The sequence below is a fragment of the Rhineura floridana genome, chromosome 3 (assembly GCF_030035675.1).
Source record: "Rhineura floridana isolate rRhiFlo1 chromosome 3, rRhiFlo1.hap2, whole genome shotgun sequence".
NCBI lineage: Eukaryota > Metazoa > Chordata > Lepidosauria > Squamata > Rhineuridae > Rhineura > Rhineura floridana.
The window spans coordinates 213,104,975-213,128,924 of record NC_084482.1 but is presented as its reverse complement, the minus strand read 5'-3'; the positions used below and the strand labels follow the sequence as shown (position 1 = coordinate 213,128,924).

At 43.9% G+C, this 23,950-nt stretch overlaps 1 long non-coding RNA gene across 3 annotated transcripts; it reads right to left on the bottom strand.

The window, feature by feature from the left end:
• Positions 1–301: 301 nt before the first annotated feature.
• On the bottom strand, positions 302–23,416 carry LOC133382435 (uncharacterized). Of its 3 annotated transcripts, none has more exons than XR_009761959.1 (3): positions 23,307–23,416; positions 5,387–5,457; positions 302–1,167 (listed from the first exon to the last, which is right to left on the bottom strand). It is a non-coding gene; the product is annotated as an uncharacterized LOC133382435 (long non-coding RNA). The 3 variants fall into 3 exon arrangements; XR_009761960.1 differs by lacking the exon at positions 23,307–23,416 and adding an exon at positions 10,035–10,398; XR_009761958.1 differs by lacking the exon at positions 23,307–23,416 and adding an exon at positions 9,446–9,746.
• Between the last annotated feature and the right edge of the window lie 534 nt (positions 23,417–23,950).

Genomic DNA, 23,950 nt, shown 5'->3' with positions numbered 1-23,950 from the left:
ATTTCAGCAACAATCCTGAGAGGTACCTTGACATTGAGGGGAAATAGTTGGACTAAGCTCAGCTCTGGTCGTAATATCTGAGGAAGGAGAGTTCAACCCAGATGTTTAATCCTTTTGAAAAGGGTGCTGGAATTGAACTTTGAGACCTTACTCAAACAGGGACCAATCACTGAGACTTTACCCTTTTAGTGTTGATAGCTCTATCTTTCCTAAAATCACTTCTATCTTGAGCAATCCTCACCCAACCGGAATCTAAACCTGATTGCCCCGAAGGAGTAAAACATAAGAGGACCACAACAGATCGTTTTGATGCAGATAGATGAGGTTTATTGTAGGGGAAAGAGGAGTGCAGGGAAGCCTTTCCATGTTGAGCAGCTTCAGAAAGGTGAACAATACATTTTGTGCAGAAGAGTGAAATGACAGATGAATGAGGAGTAAAATGAGACAAGGCATAAGTACACAGAGAATGACAGCTTCTCAGGAAAATGGAAGCATCATAAATCTTGCAGACCTGAGGAATATTCAGAGATACATCAAAGAATGAGCAGTGAATTTGGGATCCCTTGAATTTTGGTCAGAATGCCTTCAGGTTGGCTTGAAAGAAAGGAAGCAAAAAACTCCATATCGAAGAGAGTTGGAGGGAAACCTGAGAGGTGCTTTGAGCAGGCAGGTGTAGGTATGAGTGACAGATGTGATGATCCAGTCTGCTCTTGTTTATCTGGATGGAGAGGCTCAACATTTCTGGCACCAAAACCCATACAATCATCACCTGTGAATCTATTTTGTGCAATTCGGGTACCGTTCTGTTCCATTCCTGTGATGATCATGTTCCCATTCAATGAAGGGGTGATCTTGTTCCGGGATTGTAAAGAAATGAGCATGGTTGCATCAGTGGTGGCAAATGAATTTCAGACCAAAGTTGAGGAAAGCTAAAACCTGAGGACCCTCCATATCTCTGCTCCGGTTTGTTGCTCAGGAGAAATGGGGATGTGCCAACTTCCAAAATTGTTATGGGGACTCGACCAGACAGGAGAGGATTCAGGTATGGTCCAGTGGGATAGCGATAATCCTCATGAATTGTAAATTTTAAGGGCACATATATTCTCCCTGATGGGATCACTTCCATCACTCTGATGTTGATAGATGACTTTCCAGTCCAGAAAAAATCTGGGGGAAAAGGGAGTGGAATCATTTAAGCTTGTGAATGTTGACGTGCACTTTAATACTTGTTTGATTTTCATCATTATTATTCAATTTATAACCTGATCTTCCTCCGAGAAGGAGCCCAGGGCAGTAACAAAAACACGAAAAGCACCCTAAAACATATGAAAACAAAACATCTTAAAAAACACATTGAAACAGCTTTAAAAACTAATCAAATCCAATCTTATTTTAAGAAGATACCCAGCTTTAAAAATATTTTGAAAAGCAATTCCAAGACAGACTCAGACTAGGAAGGCATCTATGTAAAAGGCTTGTTGAAAGTGGAAGGTCTTCAGTAGGTGCCGAAAATATAACAGAGACTGCGTCTGTCTAATATTTAAGGGAAGGGAATCCCAAAGGGTCGGTGCCACCACACTAAATGTCTGCTTCCTATGTTATGCTGAACAGACAGCAGCAAGGGCAAGGCAAGATTGCACTGGAGGAGGGAGCTCTTTGGCATTCACTGGATGGGGGTGCGGTGTGGTGGAGAGCAAGGAGGTATATTGGTAAAGCGTTGGAGCCTCTCTTTTCCTTCCTGTGCAAGGGTGTGGTGTGAAGTATCACAGGAGTGGAAACTGGTGACATTTCAGATTGAGACCCACAGGGGTTCTCCTGGATGAAAAATGTAATACTTTTCAAGTCTGTACAACAGTATTCAAAGGGAGTAAGTAGGGGTGGTGAAGGTTGCGGTTGGCAAAGGTCACCAAAAGACGTCACCTTTCACACACCTCCAATGTTGACGGGTGGAGTCTGCTCTCCAGCATGGACTTGTGAGAAGACATCCTCGTCATGCTGGCAGAGATCGCTCCCCCAACTGACCTGTGTAAGGGAAAGTGGGTGGGGGGGGTAGAAACACAGTACCTCCCATTTTAAATGTGGGGGCATCTGAGTCCAGCTGGAGATGCGCTGTTAAAGGTTCAGTCCAACTCGGACATGTGAAAGCCTCACTTGAATCACCCCATTCCTCTTGCAGAGCATGCAGTGCACAGAACTGATGCCCACCTGTCATCATGAATTTCTTGCCCCTGGATTAGGTCATAAACTAAGGATAAAACAAATCCATCACACTGTTCCTGCAACAATCATATTCTTACATTTTCGTTTTCATGTCCTATGGCAAGGGGAGGGGGTGCAGCACATACCTGCCTCACAACACACATGCTCCAATGGTGATTTCTACTGCTCCTCTTTCCATTCATCTAGGGCATGCCTGCTAACTCACTTCTCTTCCTCTGATTTTCTTGCTTCCCTCCACCTAGCCTTTGGCCAGTTCCCTCCCCTCCAGCGCCTGCTCTGGAAACCCCCATTCTCTGGAATCCGAGTCAGAAATGACTTTTTGCAGAACCATTGGCTGTGTGTTCATCACCTGTGGCTAATAATGTGAATCCCATCAGGTGTTCATTGTAGCTGCAAGAACACGGTGACTAAGTTTCCCTACATTAAATTCAATGGGGCTTACTGCATGGTTGAATGGGTTTCAGATTGCATCTTGAGGCAGTGTAAAAAGCCTCCTGCTTAATATTGGAAGGTGAGGGAGATATCAAATGGCTAAATTGTGTCAGCAAATGCTAATCCCTAAAGGGCAGGAAGGCAGGGGTCTCAAAGCATGTCTTGCTTTTACAGAGAGATTAGGGCTGCCTCTCCGTGATGGGTTCCTTTCAAAATGCCTCCTGTATTTTTGGTTGACTCCGTGATGGAAATATGTATATATATATAAATATATATATGCAGTGATCCTCAGTGGTCTGAGCTGCGTGTGTGCCAGTATGTGTTTTTATGTAAATAGCAGGCTTTTACCCTGCATTTCGACCACTGAGATATGACTTAGCACATTGAAAAAGCTACGTTATAGAAATGCATAGTAGATAGGAAAAGTATACCTAGTTCTAACTAACTAACTAAATTGGAGGTGCAATGCCCAGACTTGGGTATTGCCCTCATGGCTCAGGAGAGAGAGCAAAGTCAAAGTTGTCTCCTCTCTCCTCGAACAGAAGAAGAAGAAGAAGACAAAGGAAGGAGGGGCAGGTCAGCTTCCCTGAGTATATCAGTTTAGAATGGAAGGAAGTTCGGTAGAGAAGAGCACAGGTAAAGGTAGGCAAACCTAGTCAGCTGCAGGACCCTAACTCTCTCTCCCTTCTAGAATACAAACAAAAGAACCCAAACAGGAGTTGCTCTTGCCCCACATCCAGCAACTCCTTTATTTTGTAGAGCAGAAACAGCCTCCTAATACACCACTCTTTTACCATCAAAGATTTTCCTTTGCTTGTTGTTTGGAAGATGCAAACTGGAGCGCTCTGTGCCCACATAAAGGAAGCTTCCATATCGCTTGCAGATATTCCTAGATTGACAGTGAAATCCTACCTATGCCTACTCAGAAGCAAACCTCATTGAGCTGAATGGAGCTTGCTCTAGGTAGGGATGCCCATTGCTAACAACGGATTTGATGCCACTGGATCAGGTCACACACCCAGGTAGAATGAAACATATCACACTGTTCCAGTGATCATCATGTTCTTCCATTTTTACGGTGAGCCACACCAAGTCTGTCAGTCGAATCTCAAAATACCCTAGTTTTCTCATTTGCCTCTTCCCAAATTCAATTTCCCAATCTAATATTCCAAACAAATATGATGTAGAGGCACAGAGTGCCTTCACATCCTTTTCTCAGAAAGGATTTATGAAAGACAATTTACCAACAGCAGGAAAAGGTGAGCCCCAAAAATCATGGGACGCCAAAAGACACTGGTGGAAATAACTGAAATGGTGAGAGCATTTATACTATTTCCCGACTTCCATATATTGCATCAGCACTGTTCTTAGAAAACATTTGGATCATTAAGGTATTAAAATCTTAAGAGCACACTGGAAATCCAGCCCAAGACAAGATTGGGACAGGATACAGCATCAACCTGTCTGCTGTAATTAACAACCTAATTGATAGTATTTTAATAGGAAAATGTGACATTCTTTTCTTTGATTATATCCCATTGCTGGTGTACCATTTCAAGATGCTGAATGACACTCCAAAACACTTTAGCTATATAGTTTCATTAAAAATAAATGTGCCTGTAGGAAGTCCTTAAAATGCCAACTCAGGATGTCGATATCAGGACGTTGCCAGGAGGCTGTTGCTATCCTTAACCGAGAGGGAGAGTGGCACTGTGCCATCACTGAACTTCCACCACATCTGAATCTCTCAGTTAGCAGCAGTGGCTCCATGTAGGAAGCCAAGTGAGCAATGGCACGTCACTCTGTCCCACCAAGTGCTACTGGAGTTAAGTCTTCCCCATCCAATGGAGACCTCCCACAAATCTTTGCAGAGATGGAGGTGTACTCCTGGAAATTTAGTAGTACTGTGTCGTACAGAGAGATGCAAAAATCTGTCAGTTATGTTTCCCTCCATTTCTCATTTTTCCAGTCTTAAATTCACTTCTCCAGGTTTCAACAGTAACAAAAATTCCCAAACATTTTCCTGTGAATTTCTCCAGTTGACACTAATGTACACAATTTTGCAAGAGATTCCCTTCGCACAATGCATATTTGCATGTTATTTTCTTGCATGTATTCATTTTGATGACAGTTTCCCTTCACATAATTGGTATTCGTAAAACACTGGTTGGTTAGACTGCATAGAAAAGAACACAGAGAAGTGGGGATTTTGAAATATGGCCGTGTTTCAGTTCTCATATCATTTTGGAAAATGTGAATTTGATAAATTCAGCATTAAAGGTGAATTGAGTTGAGTTTCTCAGCCATTCCTAGTCAGAGCTTGGAAAAGTTGCTGGCCGGGGCTGATGGGAGTTGTAGTTCAAAAAAGTAACTTTTCCAAGCTCTGTCCCTAGTCCTGTTCACTTTCCCTTCCCTTTGTCTCTGCTCGAAACATTTTGGATCACAAGGACTCTAAAAACTAAGGAAGAGAAGGCTTCCAATTTCCCCCCTTTTCCCCCTTACGCTAATTGGCAAGTTACAGGAACCCTGTGCCATCATGCATCTAGCATGACTTCTTCAATAATCTCCTGTATGTCCCCACCTTCCTTCCAATACCGGAGGGAACTGGTGAATACCAACAGGTGAGATTGATATATCCAAAATCCATCATTGTAAGAGAAATGGACAAATAAAACCATCATCATCAACAACAACAACAACAAAACAACCTAGATCAGATTGAAAATCAAGGTACCATTGAAGATCTTGTTCTAACGGCATCTGCTAAAAATCTTGCAGATATTTCCGGCACCTTCTGGTCTTGGTCTGCACAAGTAAAACCACATCAAAGTTAGTTGAAGGCCCTGGGAAGGATAATGTTACGGCACGTGCTCTTGGGAGCCTGAGTGTGTGAACGTGCCACCCACATGGCCCATGAAACACACCTCCTTGAGAGGAGGGGGATCTTTTGCTAGGGATAAAAACAAGCAGGTTGCCCTGAAAAGTGACTGAATGGTGCATATATAACCCCCAAATGCAGGTCCACACCAGAGTAAAGCAAAGCTTTCTTTTATTGAGAAAAAGAGAAGGATAGCATTACAAAGTTACTTTTGTGAGTGGCAGCATTAATCATTAATATCCTAACCCATTCATAACTTTAAACTAAACAGATCAAAGAACCCTATTACTATAAAGAGTGACAGGTAGGAGAGATCAGGGCCGGCTCCAGGCATGCGGGGGCCCTTGTGCATCAGCTTGTCGTGAGCACCGGTGGGTGGGTGGGTGTGCGCACGCACACACACCCTGTGCCCCCAACCTGTCTAGTCTTTACCATTGCCCTTAATGAAGATGGCGGCCCTGGTTTCCCTACGGGGAATGAAGCCTCCACCACCATCTTTGTTGACGGCACACATGCGTGCTATGCGCACAGATCTCTCCCATCGATTAAGAAGGCGGCAGCGGCTTCAGTACCTTAGGGAAGCTGTGGCCACCATCTTCATTAAGGGCAATGCTAAAAAGCCGGCTGACAGGTAAGGGGGGGCATAGGGGGGCGTGGATCGCGGAAGGGGAGCAGAGAGCCCCTCAAGGACTGCTCAGGGGCTCCTGTAGATCCAGGGCCCTCGGGCCAGTGCCCAACCTGGCCGCTCTTTAGAACCCGCCCTGGGAGAGAAGACCTATCCTAGACCCGGAATGGGCAGATGAATGCAGCTGGAGAGAGGTATAAGACCTCTGAACCAAAACCATGAAAAAATCTCTTATTCTCAAGGTTTGCACCGAGACCCTGACTCTCTCCTCGGATCTCTCCCTGCAGTCCTGCCTTGAGAGTGTTGTTTTAGAGTGTGGCTATACGTGTCGGAGCGCAGACCACCATTGCCCCCCCTTCTCCTCTCCTTCTCAGCTTCTTTTCCTAGATTCAAGCCTCCGTCTTAAAAATACTTTTTCTCTCTTCCCCTCCTGCCATGGAGGGGTCTGAGCATCTGGTGAGTTTGTGGTGTGTGTGTGTGTGTGTATGTCTCTTGCTGACCCTGAAAAACTTAGGCTACTTTCTTTGGACAATAGGACTATTCTACTGTGCTGGAGGGAACTCTGCCAAGGAGAACATTTATCCAGTCGCTCTTAGTTAATTTTTGTTTCTTAACGCTCCCTTGTTGTTCTTTGCACAACACCTCTGGAACACATAACCACCCATACCATTCTGTGTGTGTGTGAGAGAGAGAGAGAGAGAGAGAGTGGGGGTGGGAGTTATAGTTCCCGACCTTGAACCTCCTGGGTTCCACTTGAACCAAAATGGAGTTAGGCTATCAAAAGTAACAATAACAACAGTGGAGTAATCAGCTCACTTCTCAAATCTCTAAGGAAAGGACAGAATACCATTACATGGGCTACTGTTCCAACACTACCAACTCTACATGGGCATACACCATTTTACAGTGGAATTCTTCTACAACGCCCTTTTAATATGACTGATGATAATCTGTTCAATCTTGCTCTAGGAAAAGCTCTTTTACATTTAATTCATTCATTAATTTTGTAAATACGGTCCCAGTGAATTCAGATGACTAAGCGGAAAACTGTTACACTATGGGCAGAAATTTCTTATAGCAGCCAAATTGCTTTGTTGTTCAATGTCATAGAGGTGCTCTTTTATGAGAACTCTTGCTTTGTTAGCCCCTAAGATTGCTGCGGTGTTAAACCATAAGAGCAAAGCCTTAAGGAGATGCCAAGTATGTCTGCACTCTGCAGAGACATGGACCCGGACAAGGCTGAGTTGGCAAACACCACACCCTCCACGTGAAACTTTGCAGTCATCCAGCAGTTGTTATGGCTCTGAAGCAGCAAGGACAACATGAATGATGCTCAAAAGTCATTGACGAGAACGCCGAGACTCCCAAAATGAAATAGAAGACAAAAGGTACTTATCTCTTAGATCAAAATGAAAGGGAATGTTCTTGGAACCCAATCTATGGGACTCCCAGCGACCTGGGCTGTGATTGCAGAGATGCTAATTAGTATGAACTAAGCTGGATGCATGCAAAGTTTGCTCTTTGGGAGGGTGGATCAAGCTGCCGAAGGTCTGAAAGAAAACATATCAAAATCTCTGCCCCAGAAGATCTTCTTAACACTGTTATTCACCAACTCTTGTCTCCAGAATCTCTGAGAGACGACCATGTCTGCACTTTTCACCCTCTCCTGGAGGAACTGCTAGAAACTTTTCCTCTTTTTTAAAAAAAATAAATAAATACATGAATAAATATTCCTTCCATGAAAACCATGGATCTAGTTGAAATTTGTCGTGCTTAATCCACTCTGGTCAGAAAGTGGCAAACAGAAGCTCTAAAAACAGTTTAGAATATCATACAAACAGAAGTAAAACACTGATATGTTACCAAAATGCAGAGAATGTCCCCTTGTCATCCCTTCATAGAGCTCTGAATATTCTTCAGGCCTGCAAAAGTGATGATGCTTCCAGTTTCCAGGCAAGGACTGACTTGCTTGCATATCTTTGCAAAAATTTATAATGGTGGAAGACCATTCACATGAGCTACCCTTGACCCTGGGATGCAACCCTAACCACAAGTGAGAATCATGTCATGGCTTGTTAATCCACTCATCCAGTAGTGTAGTGGCAAATTCGGAACGGCCGGGTCCCTGCATGATAGTCACAGCCACACCCCTCCCTCTGCCCCTTTTTTGCTGCTGGGTTGAGAATGAGATCCTTGTTCATGCCTTCTCCCACATCAACAAACGCTGTAGGAGCTAATCAGCATGAAAGGAGAGAGTGTTAGCTACTGAAGAAAGTCTTCAGAGAATTGGTGACATTCAAGTGGTGGACATCTTAGAAGGGCTGGTGTGAGACTGAATCAACTTACTTGGGTGTGAGTTCATTTGTAACAGCTAAAGAAATTGGTTAGGAAGGTTAATGCTGACATCTAATCAGACTCCCATGTGAAAATTTGTTTTTAATTGTGCATTGACACACCAGAATAGAAGGGAATTAGGGTGTGAAATCTGGAATAGGACACCGATGCACAATTCAACTTTCTATAAAAATAAATGGGAAAGTACAGAAATTATTTTTGGAGGGGAAGCATCTTAAAATTATTTATTTGAGGGTTTTTTTCAGAAAAACACCACAATATAACAATATTGGAAAGGTGTTGCTTGAAATAATTGAAAGGAGACACAAGAATGACCATGGGAACATAGGATTTATAGTCTCATATATGACCACGGGAATATATTATTAAGAACATGGATTCTGATGTACAGAAAAAATATGGACTACCTATGTAATGAGAAATTTCTATCAGAAATCAGGATTAAGCTAGGACTGGGGAGGGCTGCTATGAGAGAACTAGAAAAGGTCCTGATATGCAAAGATGTATCACTGAACAAGTCAGGATTATTTAGACCATGTCATTCCCAATTTTTATGTATGGATGTGAGAGTTGGACTGTGAAAAAAGCAGATAAGAAAAAATTCAACCCATTTGAAATGTGGTGTTGGAGGAGAGCTTTGTGCATATTATGGACTGCAAAAAAGATAAAGAATTGGGTGTTAGAACAAATTAAACCTGTGCTATCACTAGAAGCTAAAATGATGCAACTGAGGTTATCATACTTTGGACACATAATGAGAAGACGTGATTCACTAGGAAAGACAGTAATGGTGGGAAAAACAGAAGGGAGTAGAAAGAGGAAGGCCAAACAAGAGATGGATGGATTCCATGAAGGGATCATAGTATAACATCCTGCCTTGAGTTTCTGAAAGAGCAATCTCAGCACCATCACTGCACATAAATAGTTATACTCACCCAATATTAACACAAACTCAGTATTTTGCATACAAACATTCTGTATGCATTTGTCAATGGTTCTTGTCACCAAATGTGGAAAATTCCAGTTCATCTTCAATGGTCTCAAATGCAGAACAGCTGAAATTATCCTCTAGTTTCAATAACCTGCATATTTGAAAGTCACCACCATCCTATTCCAAAGGGTTCATCAAACCTGTTCATTATTTCTCAAGAAATTATTATTGTTAAATTTTCTACCTCTGCCTTCCAGAGAGAGCCGAGGAAAGCAAACAATAGACAGAACACACACAAAAAACACTGAAAACATCTCAAAAACAATATATAATAAAATCATATTAAAATATATTTTAAAAAAGAAGTAACTATCTATAAAAACAATTTTAAAAGCATTTCCAACACAGACACAGACTGGGATAAGGTCTCTACTTAAAAGGCTTGTTGAAAGAGGAAGATCTTCAGTAGGCACTGAAAAGACAACAGAGATGGAGTCTGTATAATATTTAAGGGGAGGGAATTCCAAAGCGTATATTCCTATATTGTGCAGAGTGGACCTTTGGATAACTTGGTGTCTGCAGGAGGCCCTCACCTGCAGAGCGCAGTGATCAACAGGATATGTAAGGGGTAAGATGACCTTTCAAGTAACCTTGTCCCAAGTTGTGTAGGGCTCCGTACACCGAAACCAGCACCTTGCTTTTAATTTCTTCATGTATCCTGGCAACTACAGCATCAAAACCATTGAACCCTTGACCCATGAATCTTTGAACTGGGTTTGAAATATTTTCAATTTCATTTGCACATGACCTTCCTGTCCTCTAAGAGTCAGCAGAATAATATGCATGTCTCTTCAAAAGTGATTCCCACAGAGTTCAGTGGGAACGACACACATCTATATATACGAAGCCACCTCTCAGCAATCCTGGGTTTCTTCCTTGTCACTGCAAACGCTGTATCACCTGTATGTCCCTCAGGGAGACAGCTACCTTCAAAAGCAATAGGACAAGCAGAACATGTTACATCAAGCCCAAGGTCACCCTGAGCTAGGAGCCAAATCCTAAAAGAACCTATATCTTAGGAGACAGATCCTAGGAGAAGGAAGCCTATAGAAAGCTAGTTTTCAACACCACCCTAGCAGGAAAGCTTCAGGGGACACTGTAAACAAGGCTAAATTCCAGTTGGAGAGAAGGGGGAAAAGGAAACTCCACCGACACATACAGGGAGAGAGTCAGCTCAGTCCTTGCTAAAAAGGGCAGCTTCAGCCTTCCTGAAACACAACCACAAGCTCTGTTTCCCTAGGTTAAATAAAGGTCAGGCTGTTCTAGGTGGGAAAACAACAAACAAAAAAGACTTGCCTGGAAGGTGCAGCCCCTTGCTTAGATTAAAAGCAACCAAAAGCTTAAACAGCCCTGCCCCTTGCTCAGGAAGGAAGCCTGCCTTCCTGCCTTCAAAGGAAGGAAGTCTGAGATAATCCTAAAGAGGTAAGCCCCAGCTGATAGTTGAGCCATCAGCCTCAAGTAACACATCATTGGCTGGCAGCAGTAGCTGGGAGGAACCAGCCACACATATAAAGTCAGAGCACCCTAGCGAGGGAGCCTGCTCCACGAGCTAGAGGGAGCCCCAGCTGATGAAGCATCAAGGCCCCAGCTGACAAAGCGTCAAGGCGAGTTAAGCAGCAGAGCGAAAAGAGGGTAAGTAGCTCCCATTTATTCCATTATTTAATTGAAGTAAAACAGCTCAGAGCAATAAGTAATAAGGGCAGCCCAAGGTCACCCTGAGCTAGGAGCCAAATCCTGAAAGAACCTATATCTTAGGAGACAGATCCTAGGAGAAGGAAGCCTATAGAAAGCTAGTTTTCAACACCACCCTAGCAGGAAAGCTTCAGGAGACACTGTAAACAAGGCTAAATTCCAGTCGGAGAGAAGGGGGAAAAGGAAACTCCACCGACACATACAGGGAGAGAGTCAGCTCAGTCCTTGCTAAAGCATCAAGGCCCCAGCTGACAAAGCGTCAAGGCGAGTTAAGCAGCAGAGCGAGTTCGGCAGCAGGGCGAGGAGGCCAGGGCCCCCCACTGTGCCCGTCTGTTCCCTGACCTCAACTAAACCGCAGTCTCCAACCCATTGACGTAATAAACCTTAAACAAAACTATGCAGGTAAGAAGCCAACAGGGGTGTGGGGGCTTTCCAGTGTTTTGCACCGCCTGCAGCATGTACGACTATCTGCCTGTTGGACAGAAGTCGTGGGTGTGCTCTCGGTGCAATGAGCTCCTGGCTCTCCGGGAACGACTTCATTTCCTTGAGGCCAAGGTGGCGGACCTGGAAAAGCTGAGAGAGGCAGAGAGGTGTGTGGAGGAGGCCTTCAGGGACGTTATAGCTGTGTCCCACTCCAACGATGATAGCTCTCCTGCTATCATGGACAACGATGGTCTCGGGGAAGGAGAGCATCCAGCTGAGGAAGAGGGAAACGATCCCTTAGAAGGGACCCATTCCTTGGGGGATGAGCAGCTATCCTCTTGTGCCGAGGATATATCTCCAGGGGGTGGAGGGATCCTTGTAGTGGGTGATTCGACCATTAGGAACATAGACAGTGGGGTGTGTGATGGGCGTGTAGACCGCAAGGTGTTTTGCCTGCCTGGTGCGAAGGTTGCGGATATCGCCCGTCGTTTAGATAGTTTGGTACACAGTGCTGGGAAGGAGTCAGTGGTCGTGGTGCACGTTGGCACCAACGACATGGGGAAATGCAGCCGTGAGGTCCTGGAAGCAAAATTTAGGTTGCTAGGTAGGATGCTGAAAGCCAGGACCTCCAAGGTGGCTTTCTCTGAAATGCTACCAGTTCCACGCACAGGACCAGCCAGACAGGCCCAGCTTCGCAGTCTCAATGCGTGGATGAGACGATGGTGTCGGGTGGAAGGGTTCGGATTTGTTAGGCACTGGGGAACATTTTGGGACAAGCCGGGCCTGTACAAAAGGGACGGGCTCCACTTGAACCAGAATGGAACCAAACTGCTGGCACTTAAAATTAAAAGGTAGCAGAGCAGCTTTTAAACTAACTGAGGGGGGAAACCCGACAGGAGCTGAGAAAGGTCCGGTTTGGAATAAACCTCCCCCCTGGGATAAAGACCAAAGAAATGATGAAATTTTAAAAGGGGTAGGCCTAGAAGTAGGCATTGTGAGAGCAGGGGCACAAGATATAAATTCAGAAGAGCAAAATTACCACAGGCCTAACCACAAGTGCCAAAGACACTTGAAGAGAGACACTGCTTACAAGTGCCTGTACGCTAATGCTAGGAGCCTCCGAACCAAGATGGGAGAACTGGAGTGCTTGGTCTTAGAGAAGAGCATTGATATAGTGAGCATAACCGAGACCTGGTGGAATGGAGAAAACCAGTGGGATACGGTTATCCCTGGATATAAACTATATCGGAAGGACAGGGAAGGACGTATTGGTGGCGGAGTCGCTCTATACGTGAAAGAAGGCATTGAATCCAGCAAGCTCGAAACCCCAAAAGAGGCAGACTCCTCCACAGAATCGTTGTGGGTGGTGATACCGTGCCCCAGGAGGGACTTAATACTGGGAACGATCTATCGTCCCCCTGATCAAAATGCTCAGGGAGACCTTGAGATGAGATATGAAATTGAGGAAGCATCCAAACTAGGAAAGGTGGTAGTAATGGGTGACTTCAACTACCCGGACATAGACTGGCTGCATATGTGTTCCAGTCATGACAAAGAAGCAAAGTTTCTAGATATTCTAAATGACTATTCCCTAGATCAGTTGGTCATGGAACCGACCAGAGGGACGGCAACCCTGGACTTAATCCTCAGTGGGACCGGGACCTGGTGCGAGATGTAAGTGTTGTTGAACCGATTGGGAGCAGTGACCACAGTGCTATTAAATTAAACATACATGTAACTGGCCAATTGCCAAGAAAATCCAACACGGTCACATTTGACTTCAAAAGAGGAAACTTCACAAAAATGAGGGGATTGGTAAAAAGAAAGCTGAAAAACAAAGTCCAGAGGGTCACATCACTCGAAAATGCTTGGAAGTTGTTTAAAAACACTATATTAGAAGCTCAACTGGAGTGCACACCACAGATCAGAAAAGGTACCGCCAGGGCCAAGGAGATGCCAGCATGGTTAACGAGCAAAGTCAAGGAAGCTCTTAGAGGCAAAAAGTCTTCCTTCAGAAAATGGAAGTCTTGTCCGAATGAAGAAAATAAAAAAGAACATAAACTCTGGCAAAAGAAATGCAAGAAGACAATAAGGGATGCTAAAAAAGATTTTGAGGAGCACATTGCTAAGAACATAAAAACCAACAACAAAAAATTCTATAAATACATTCAAAGCAGGAGACCATCTAGGGAGACAATTGGACCCTTGGATGATAAGGGAGTCAAAGGTGTACTAAAGAACGATAAGGAGATTGCAGAGAAGCTAAATGAATTCTTTGCATCTGTCTTCACAGTGGAAGATATAGGGCAGATCCCTGAACCTGAACTAACATTTGCAGGAAGGGATTCTGAGGAACTGAGACAAATAGTGGTAACGAGAGAGGAAGTTCTAGGCTTAATGGACAATATAAAAACTGACAAATCACCGGGCCCAGATGGCATCCACCCGAGAGTTCTCAAAGAACTCAAAGGTGAAATTGCTGATCTGCTAACTAAAATATGTAACTTGTCCCTTGGGTCCTCCTCCGTGCCTGAGGACTGGAAAGTGGCAAATGTAACGCCAATCTTCAAAAAGGGATCCAGAGGGGATCCCGGAAATTACAGGCCAGTTAGCTTAACTTCTGTCCCTGGAAAACTGGTAGAAAGTATAATTCAAGCTAGATTAACTAAGCACATAGAAGAACAAGCCTTGCTGAAGCAGAGCCAGCATGGCTTCTGCAAGGGAAAGTCCTGTCTCAGTAACCTATTAGAATTCTTTGAGAGTGTCAACAAGCATACAGATAGAGGTGATCCAGTGGACATAGTGTACTTAGACTTTCAAAAAGCATTTGACAAGGTACCTCACCAAAGGCTTCTGAGGAAGCTTAGCAGTCATGGAATAAGAGGAGAGGTCCTCTTGTGGATAAGGAATTGGTTAAGAAGCAGAAAGCAGAGAGTAGGAATCAACGGACAATTCTCCCAATGGAGGGCTGTAGAAAGTGGAGTCCCTCAAGGATCGGTATTGGGACCTGTACTTTTCAACTTGTTCATTAATGACCTAGAATTAGGAGTGAGCAGTGAAGTGGCCAAGTTTGCTGACGACACTAAATTGTTCAGGGTTGTTAAAACAAAAAGGGATTGCGAAGAGCTCCAAAAAGACCTCTCCAAACTGAGTGAATGGGCGGAAAAATGGCAAATGCAATTCAATATAAACAAGTGTAAAATTATGCATATTGGAGCAAAAAATCTGAATTTCACATATACGCTCATGGGGTCTGAACTGGCGGTGACCGACCAGGAGAGAGACCTCGGGGTTGTAGTGGACAGCACGATGAAAATGTCGACCCAGTGTGCGGCAGCTGTGAAAAAGGCAAATTCCATGCTAGCGATAATTAGGAAAGGTATTGAAAATAAAACAGCCGATATTATAATGCCGTTGTATAAATCTATGGTGCGGCCGCATTTGGAATACTGTGTACAGTTCTGGTCGCCTCATCTCAAAAAGGATATTATAGAGTTGGAAAAGGTTCAGAAGAGGGCAACCAGAATGATCAAGGGGATGGAGCGACTCCCTTACGAGGAAAGGTTGCAGCATTTGGGGCTTTTTAGTTTAGAGAAAAGGCGGGTCAGAGGAGACATGATAGAAGTGTATAAAATTATGCATGGCATTGAGAAAGTGGATAGAGAAAAGTTCTTCTCCCTCTCTCATAATACTAGAACTCGTGGACATTCAAAGAAGCTGAATGTTGGAAGATTCAGGACAGACAAAAGGAAGTACTTCTTTACTCAGCGCATAGTTAAACTATGGAATTTGCTCCCACAAGATGCAGTAATGGCCACCAGCTTGGATGGCTTTAAAAGAAGATTAGACAAATTCATGGAGGACAGGGCTATCAATGGCTACTAGCCATGATGGCTGTGCTCTGCCACCCTAGTCAGAGGCAACATGCTTCTGAAAACCAGTTGCCGGAAGCCTCAGGAGGGGAGAATGTTCTTGCACTCAGCTCCTGCTTGCGGGCTTTCCCCAGGCACCTGGTTGGCCACTGTGAGAACAGGGTGCTGGACTAGATGGGCCACTGGCCTGATCCAGCAGGCTCTTCTTATGTTCTTATGTTAAACAGAACGTCACCTGCAGGTCCTGGAATATCCCTGAGTCATCGAATGCAAAAGACCAAGACGTCTTTCCATGAGGATTTTTTCTTAAAAAAATGGAAAATTGCTGCAGAACTGTTGTGAACTAAATGTAAGATTAGAAAAATGAGAAACTCAGAGGACCATCATTGACAGAATCTTCAATCCCTATATATGAAAAATCTCAGAATGTTTCCAGAAAATACTTTCTCAGGTTTTTCCTCCCCTCAGCTCAAGTTTGAACATCTTAGCTAGCTGAGCATTCCATACCCTGGAACACCATTCCTCTGAATTCTATCATCACATATATGCTGATCATAGTATAAGATCCTGCCTTGGTTTCTGAAAGAGCAATCACAGCACCATCACTGCACATCAAATGTTATACTCTTGTGTTGGGTTAGCGGGACAGACTGGGGATTCTGTTGGTGTACCGCCCACCCCGCTGCCCAACAGTCTCCCTAGCTGAGCTGACGGAGGTGGTCCCGGGTGTACTGTTGAGATCCCCCAGACTGTTGGTAGGCAAGTCTAGCCACCTGGAGGACCCTAACTCTCTCTTCCTTCTGGAATACAAACAAAAGAACCCAAACAGGATTTGCTCTTGCCCCACTTCCAGCAACTCCTTTTTTGTTTGTAGAGCAGAAACAACCTCCTAATACAACACTCTTTTACCTTTGCTTGTTGTTTGGAAGATGCAATCTGGACCGCCTTGTGCCTGCATGAGGGAAGCTTGCATATCCCTTGCAGATATTCCTAGACTGGCAGTGAAATCCTACCTATGCCTACTCAGAAGCAAACCTCATTGAGTTGAATGGAGCTTGATCTAAGTAGGGATGCCCATTGCTAATAATGGACTTGATGCCACTGGATCAGGTCACATGCACAGGTTGAATCAAATGAATCACACTGTTCCAGTGATCAGCATGTTCTTCCGTTTTCTCGGTGGGTCACACCTAATATGTGAGTCGAATCTCAAAATACCCTAGTTTTCTCATTTGCCTCTTCCCAAATTCAGTTTCAAATACCAAAATCCCAAGCAAATATGCTCCAGAGGCACAGAGTACCTTCCCACCCTCTTCTCACAAAGCATTTATGTAAAGACAACTTACCAACAGCAGGAAAAGATGAACCCCAAAAACTGCAGCAAGCCAAAAGACACTGGTGGAAATAGCTGAAATGGTGAGAGCATTTATACTGTTTCCCGACTTCCATATATTGCGTTAGCACTGCTCTGAGAAAACATCCGGATCATTATAATTTTAAGAGCACATTGTAAATCCAGCCCATGACAAGATTGGGACAGGATACAGCATCAACCTGTCTGCTGTAATTAACAACCTAAATTATAGTATTTTAATTGGAAAAAGTGACATTCTTTCCCTTGAAGTTATGCCATTGTTGGTGTACCATTTCAAGATGCTGAATGACACTCTGAAGCACTTTAGATATATAGTTTCATGAAAAGTAAATGTTCATCTAGAAAGACCTTAAAATGCCAACTGTGGATGTCGATATCAGGACGTTGCCAGGAGGCTGTTGCTATCCTTAACCGAGAGGGAGAGTGGCACTGTGCCATCACTGAACTTCCACCACGTCTGAATCTCTCAGTTAGCAGCAGTGGCTCCATGTAGGAAGCCAAGTGAGCAATGGCACGTCACTCTGTCCCACCAAGTGCTACTGGATTTAAGTCTTCCCCATCCAATGGAGACCTCCCACAAATCTTGTGCAGAGATGGAGGTGTACTCCTAGACATTTAGTAGTACTGAATGATATGAAGGAGGGAAATCCCTCTAAATGCTTTACAAAGAATATAAAATATAAACTGAAATCAGAGCTTGGAAGTAACTCGTTATATTTAACGAGTTACTTATAATTCGTTACAATTTTAAGTAACGAGTGGGTAATTCCATTACATTTGGCAAGTAACGGAACGACTAGTAATTTCCCTACTTTTCAGCTGCAACTCTAACGTTTCCACGTTAGGTTGCATGTTACTTGGGGGCGGGAACAAGGGGAAGTCAGCTCCTGGCTGTGATTGGTGAACACAAGACATGTGCCTCGCACTGATTGGACCTCTGCGCAGACTCTCTCTTCCCTCGTGATCTGTGTTAGGATGCACGAGGGAAGAGGTGAATAGGCTGAGAGGACAAAATGGACGCCGGAGGAAAAAGCCAGGGCAAGGACAATGGAGGAGAAGGCAGCAGCAGAATGACGAAGAGCTGTGGAGGTGAGTGACAATGATTTGTGTGTGTGTGTGTGTGTGTGCCCCCCCCGCAGCACCTTCTGCCTACTCAGAGCAGAGTAGGAACTTCGGCCTAGAGCTTGGAAAAGTTACTTTTTTGAACTACAACTCCCATCAGCCCTGGGCAACGTGGCCACTGGATTAGGCTGATGGGAGCTGTAGTTCAAAAAAGTAACTTTTCCAAGCTCTACGCTTCCTTCCCCCCTTTTTGAACTCTCCCCCTTGTTCCCATGCATACATGTGTGCTGTATTTATCCAGACAGAGCACTCCTGCCTTTTAAAATGCCGGCTAGCTTTTTATTGTATATTTATTTGAACTCCATCTTTCATTTTATTTGTATTTTTGTCCTGTTTAATCACAAGACTGAATTGTATGTGGGACAAAAACTGTCTCAGTAATAATAATAATAATAATAATAATAATAAAACATCATTAGGCGTATAAGAAATGGCTTAAGGCTGATTTTTTTGTTCTTGGCAGAGATGAGGTGAGAAGTAGGGTCCTTGCAGCTCCTCCTCTCAGTCCCCCAGCTCTCAAACTCATGTTCTGTGAGAAAGAGAGAGATTCCCAGTCCCAGAGAGAGACAACTCCTGTAAACCCCATTGTCATTTGAATTTGGCTAATGAATGCTTTATTCTTTCATCAGAACTTTAGCAGTAGTACTAAAATATTAATAAAAAAGAAAAGGGAAAGAAAAAATACTTTACATACATCATTCAGCTGTATTTGCTAATTATAGATATAGATATAAAAGATAAACGGCATTTTGTCAAAAGTATTTTTGTCTACATTTTATACCTCATCCTTGGTTTTCCAAGCTTGGCATGGAATGCTTCTCATACAGAATTAATTTGAAATGCTGCATATTTATTATCATAATCATCATATTCAAAATAAAAAATATATGTACCACCTTCAAGTTGATTCCAACTTATGGTGACCCTATGAATAGGGTTTTCATGAGGCTGAGAGGCAGTGACTGGCCCAAGGTCACCCAGTGAGCTTCATGGCTATGTGGGGATTTGAACCCTAGTCTCATTTTGTTCTCACAACAACCCTGTGAGATAGTAGGTTAGACTGGTCCAGGCAGGGTTATTCAGTGAGCAAAACTGATGCAAATAGGATCTCTTTTAATTGTGCTATCAACCTGCTTACTTCCACTCTGACTGGGGGATCTTGCAGCATGAGGAAGAGATGGGGGCACATCACAGCTGAAGTTCACCCATATAGGAGCATTATCTCTTGTTTATTACAGAGACGCCTGTTGCAGGTTTTGCTGCTGAGAGCAGCAGTCAGTTAGTGCGGCTACTTGAGTCACAGCTTGTTGATCCTGAGGAGGCAAAACTAGAAAGTGAGGTTCAGAAAGGAGGCCCTGTGCATGAGGAGGAGGAGGGCATGAAGCAGTGCCAGTTGCCCACAGCCACATCTGCAGAACAGCAAGTACCATGGTTTGGCTTTGAGAAAGCTTGTACATTTGTGAGCCAGAGTGGGGAAAATGTTGTGGTACGATGCAATTACTGCCTTCCAAGGATCAAAAATCTGAGATCAGCTGTTTCCTCCTCATCCAATGTGAAGAAACATTTTGAGGTAAGCCTTTGTCATGCTGGTCCTCAAAGAGTGTCCATTGTCTATTTATGTTTAAATTGTGAAGTTCCTCTTCCATTTTTTCTTGGATTCATGCTTTGTTCTTCTTCCTCAGAGGGCACACCCTGAGAAGCTGAGAGCAATTGAAGAAGCAATAAAGGCAAGGAGACGTGGCCTTCCTGAACCAATGCATGACACCCCTCCTCCCAAAATGCTGAAGCAGCAGCAGACAACCCTTGAGAGGTGGGGATCTGGCAGGGAGCCTGTCACCCAGAGCAATCTCGACAGGAGAATCATTGATTTCATTGTAGAGGAGACATTACCACTTCAGACTGTGGACAAACCATCACTCATTAATCTGGTTTGCATTGGACTCCCCAAAGATCTCACCATCATATGTGCCAAGACTCTGAGAGACAGAATTGAGAAGAGAGCATGCCACATGAGAGAAACTCTTGCAAACCGAATGGGTGCTGTGGCATATATAGCAACCACTGCAGATTGTTGGACCAATGGCAAGAAGAGTTACTTTGGGGTAACAGCCCACTGGATCAACCCAACTACCCTGAAACGTGAGGTCGGGGCCTTGGCTTGTAAGCGTCTGAAGGGGCGCCATACATACGATGTCCTTTCAAAAGCACTGCATGATGTACATGTGCAGTACAGGATCCACAACAAAGTTATGTGCACTACTACAGACAATGGCTCCAACTTTGTGAAAGCGTTCAGAGTTTTCATGGCCAAAGAACCAGTGGAAGCTGCAGGCACCAGTGACGATGATGGTGATAACCAGGAGGAGGAGGAGGCTGAGGTGGAGTTTGTGCCTATCTGTGAGATCCTGGACACAGGACCTGAGGCAGAGGAAGAAGCTGCAGACTCAGGAGAGGATTTTGTTTTACCACCACACCAGAGATGTGCTAGCCACACCCTCAACCTTGTGGCAACACAAGACATAGAGGCCATGCTTTCTGACTCCTCCAAAAGTAGTCTTCTTGGTCCTTTCAAGAAACAGTTTCGTTCCTTGATGGGAAAGTGCAGCAAGTTGTGGTCCAAGCAGAACCAGTCAGCCCAGATTGCTGAGTATATCCATGCGCAATGTGGTGTGTATCTGAAGGTACCGAATAAGACCAGGTGGAATTCCACCTTTGATGTGTTGAAGCAACTACATGAGCTCCTGTCAACTGTGCCACTAAAAATGCATGCCATAATGGACCGCTGCTCCTTGTCCAGGATCACAGCTGCTGAGATTGAAGTGGTACAGGAATACACGGAGATTATGGAGCCACTAGCCCAGTCCCTAGATATCCTGCAACGGGAGAACGGCATGTTCATGGGGTATTTGCTACCAACGCTCTGCAATCTGGACCACAAGTTAGAAGGACTGGAAAACAAACCTGAGAGGTACACATACTGTTTTCAGCTGCTGAGAGGTGTGCGCGAAGCCCTAAGAAAGCGGTTTGCAGCTATCTGGGAGGACAAGAGGCTTCTTCTGGCAGCCTGCCTACACCCTCGCTTCAAACTAGATTGGCTGGAATCGTGTCAGGCCACCACCCATACCAACAAGTAAAAACATTAGGGAAGCCCTTTGGGTGGATTACTCCAAGGGAAATGTTGTCTCAAGGGAGGCATCAGAGGGCTTAAGGTGGCAGGCAGGGGCTGGTCCTTTTCTTCCTGGGGCTCCTCATCACAACCTTGGGTTGCTGCAGGTAATCCTTAAGGGTCTGCTGTGCTGCCCCATGAGTGTGGTGACTTGGTCACCTTCCTACCTTCCATGTCATCATCCACAGGCTCAGGCTGGACCCTGAACCAGGGGACATGACAAGCATCAGGAAATGAAGAGCAGATGATGGTTTCCTAACATATATGTGTTAACATATCCTCTCTCTTTCTTAGATACACAATGGAAGCCTTGCTGAAAGCTGAAATAAAGATGGGTGTACTTAATGAGGACAGTGATCAGTCTTCAGATAAAGACCAGGAAGGAGATGACTTAGAAGATGATTTCTTTAACTTTCTGCAAGAAGTCAGCAGTGCACACTGCTGAGGAGGAACTGGTGAGGTACCTGAGGTCTCCCAGCAGGGAAGTGTCATCACTCCATGGCTTTCCACGTGTGCTGCGGTGTTTTTTGCAGCACAATACAGGCATGCCTTCAAGCGCCGCAGTAGAACGCCTGTTCAGTACTGGTGGCAACGTAATGACTGTAAAAAGACATTCCTTGTCTGACATGCTCTTTGAGCATCTTGTTCTTTTGAGACATAACAGAAACATATTATAAAAGCATTTCAAGTGTAAAATTTGATTTCAAGAGTTGGGGTATCTCCATTGCTTGGGGGGATGTGAGATTCTGTTATGCCATTATGTTAATCTTATGGATAATTTTTTTAATTCTACTACCCCCTGTGTGTGTGTTTATTTTTAATATTGTTTTAGGCTTCTTAGATGTGCAGCAGCCAAGGCCAGCACCTTGTAGGAGTTTTTTTAAAAAAGTAACTGAAATGTAATTGTAGTGATTACTTTTGAGAAAAAGTAAAGTAATCAGTTACTTTCAGAGCAATTGTAATTGTAACGGCAATTACTACTTTTTGGGGCCAAGTAATTGTAACTGTAATTTATTACTTTTTAGAAGTAATCTTCCAAGCTCTGACTGAAATTCTCAATCAAAGTCAACATTTTTGAATGTATAGTGTGCTAGAGTTTCACATTATTAAAACAAGACAGTGCCTTAGCCCTCCCCCGCACTCTCCTACCACCTTTTGCCCTCATGCCCCACTTTTTTTGAGGGGAAGGGATGTTTACAACATTTTCATTTCTGACGCTCAGTCGTTTGGCATGTTTTCCAGTGTTAGTGTTCCTTTGCTCAGATAAGTGTTCAGTTTTGGTCCTCTGAAAATGGTTCTGTTAGGGGAAAGTGCGCAAATAAATAAATATATGAGTCAAAATTACATATGAGTTCCTGCTGGGAGGAAGGGCGGAATATCAACCAAATAATAAATAAATAAATAAATAAATAAATTAAAATGTGCTCATTAGGAGAAATTTGCACTAATATACAGGAGAATTTCCATGAGGACTATTTTTTTTAAAAAATAGAAAATTGCTGCAAAAATGTTGAGAACTAAATGTAAGGTTGGAAAAATGAGAAACTCAGAGGACCAAAACTGACAGCATTTTCAATCCCTCTATATGAAAAATCTCAGAATGTTTCCAGAAAACGGCTTCTCAGAATGATTGCCTCAGCTCAAGTTTGAACATCTTTGTGCACTGGCTGAGCATCCATACCCTAGAACATCACTCCTCTGAATTCCACCACCACCTACATGCAGATCATGGTATAAGGGCCTGCCTTAGGTTTCTGAAAGAGCAACCACACCACCACCACTGCACATACAATGTTATACTCGCCCTATGTTAACAGAAACTCTGTATTTTGCATGCGGACAATCAGTTTGCATTCGTCCATGACTTTTGTCAGCGAATGGGGAGAATTCCAGTTCATCTAAATGGTCTCAAGTCACCTGGTCCCAAGCTGTGTAGGGCTTTGCACACCAACACCAGCACCTTGTTTGTTATTCCTTCATGTATCCTGGCAACTACAACATCAAAACCATTGAATCCTTGACCTGTGAATCTTTCAAATATTTTCAATTTCATTTGCAGATGACTTTCCTGTCCTCTAAGAATCAGCAGAATAATAGGCATCTCTCTACAAAAGAGATTCCCACGGTGGGAATGTGTATATATACATACACTTACCTAGAGTAGGAAGAGCAGATATTCCGGAGACAAGAGTTGGTGAATGACACTGTTAAGAAGACCTTCTGTGGCAGTGACTTTTATATGTTTTCTTTCAGACCTTCGACAGCTTGATCCACCCTCCGAAAGTGCAAACTTTGCACGCATCCAGCTTAGATCATACTAATTAGCGTCTCTGGAACCACAGCCCAGGCCGCTGGGAGTCCCATAGATTGGGCTCCAAGAACATTCCCTTTGATTTTGATCTAAGAGATAAGTACCTTTTGTGTTCTATTTCATTTTGGGCGGCGTTCTCGTCAATTACTTTTGAGCATCATTCATGTTGTCCTTGCTGCTTCAGAGCCATAACAACTGCTGGATGACCGCAAAGTTTCACGTGGAGGGTGTGGCGTTTGCCAACTCAGCCCTTTCCTGGTCCATGTTTCTGCAGAGTGCAGATATACTTGGCGTCTCCTTAAGGCACTCCTCGTATGGTTTATCACCACAGCAATCTAAGGGGCTAACAAAGCAAGAGTTCTAATTAAACTGCGCCTCTATGACATTGAACAACAAAGCAATTTGGCTGCTATAAGAAAATTCTGCCCATAGTGTAACAGTTTTCTGCTCAGTCATCTGAATTCACTGGCACCCTATTTACAAAATCT